The sequence below is a fragment of the Rutidosis leptorrhynchoides genome, chromosome 10 (assembly GCF_046630445.1).
Source record: "Rutidosis leptorrhynchoides isolate AG116_Rl617_1_P2 chromosome 10, CSIRO_AGI_Rlap_v1, whole genome shotgun sequence".
Lineage (NCBI taxonomy): Eukaryota > Viridiplantae > Streptophyta > Magnoliopsida > Asterales > Asteraceae > Rutidosis > Rutidosis leptorrhynchoides.
The window spans coordinates 108,633,966-108,635,832 of NC_092342.1; positions in this window are offsets into that span (position 1 = coordinate 108,633,966).

The following is a 1,867-nucleotide window of genomic DNA, read 5'->3' on the forward strand; positions in this document are numbered from 1 at the left end:
TTTCATCAACAATTCTACTCGTATGCACCCGTATTCGTACTCGTACAATACACAGCTTTTAGATGTATGTACTATTGGTATATACACTCCAATGATCAGCTCTTAGCAGCACATGTGAGTCACCTAACACATGTGGGAACCATCATTTGGAAACTAGCATGAAATATCTCATAAAATTACAAAAATATGAGTAATCATTCATGACTTATTTACATGAAAACAAAATTACATATCCTTTATATCTAATCCATACACCAACGACCAAAAACACCTGCAAACACTTTCATTCTTCAATTTTCTTCATCTAATTGATCTCTCTCAAGTTCTATCTTCAAGTTCTAAGTGTTCTTCATATATTCTACAAGTTCTAGTTACATAAAATGAAGAATACTTTCAAGTTTGCTAGCTCACTTCCAATCTTGTAAGGTGATCATCCAACCTCAAGAAATCTTTGTTTCTTACAGTAGGTTATCATTCTAATACAAGGTAATAATAATATTCAAACTTTGGTTCAATTTCTATAACTATAACAATCTTATTTCAAGTGATGATCTTACTTGAACTTGTTTTCGTGTCATGATTCTGCTTCAAGAACTTCGAGCCATCCAAGGATCCGTTGAAGCTAGATCCATTTTTCTCTTTTCTAGTAGGTTTATCCAAGGAACTTAAGGTAGTAATGATGTTCATAACATCATTCGATTCATATATATAAAGCTATCTTATTCGAAGGTTTAAACTTGTAATCACTAGAACATAGTTTAGTTAATTCTAAACTTGTTCGCAAACAAAAGTTAATCCTTCTAACTTGGCTTTTAAAATCAACTAAACACATGTTATATATCTATATGATATTCTAACTTAATGATTTAAAACCTGGAAACACGAAAAACACCGTAAAACCGGATTTACGCCGTCGTAGTAACACCGCGGGCTGTTTTGGGTTAGTTAATTAAAAACTATGATAAAATTTGATTTAAAAGTTGTTATTATGAGAAAATGATTTTTATTATGAACATGAAACTATATCAAAAAATTATGGTTAAACTCAAAGTGGAAGTATGTTTTCTAAAATGGTCATCTAGACGTCGTTCTTTCGACTGAAATGACTACCTTTATAAAAACGACTTGTAACTTATTTTTCCGACTATAAACCTATACTTTTTCTGTTTAGATTCATAAAATAGAGTTCAATATGAAACCATAGCAATTTGATTCACTCAAAACGGATTTAAAATGAAGAAGTTATGGGTAAAACAAGATTGGATAATTTTTCTCATTTTAGCTACGTGAAAATTGGTAACAAATCTATTCCAACCATAACTTAATCAACTTGTATTGTATATTATGTAATCTTGAGATACCATAGACACGTATACAATGTTTCAACCTATCATGTCGACACATCTATATATATTTCGGAACAACCATAGACACTCTATATGTGAATGTTGGAGTTAGCTATACAGGGTTGAGGTTGATTCCAAAATATATATAGTTTGAGTTTTGATCAATACTGAGATACGTATACACTGGGTCGTGGATTGATTCAAGATAATATTTATCGATTTATTTCTGTACATCTAACTGTGGACAACTAGTTGTAGGTTACTAACGAGGACAGCTGACTTAATAAACTTAAAACATCAAAATATATTATTATAGGTTCGTGAATCAACCAGTGGCCAAGTCTTACTTCCCGACGAAGTAAAAATCTGTGAAAGTGAGTTATAGTCCCACTTTTAAAATCTAATATTTTTGGGATGAGAATACATGCAAATTTTATAAATGATTTACAAAATAGACACAAGTACGTGAAACTACATTCTATGGTTGAATTATCGAAATCGAATATGCCCCTTTTTATTAA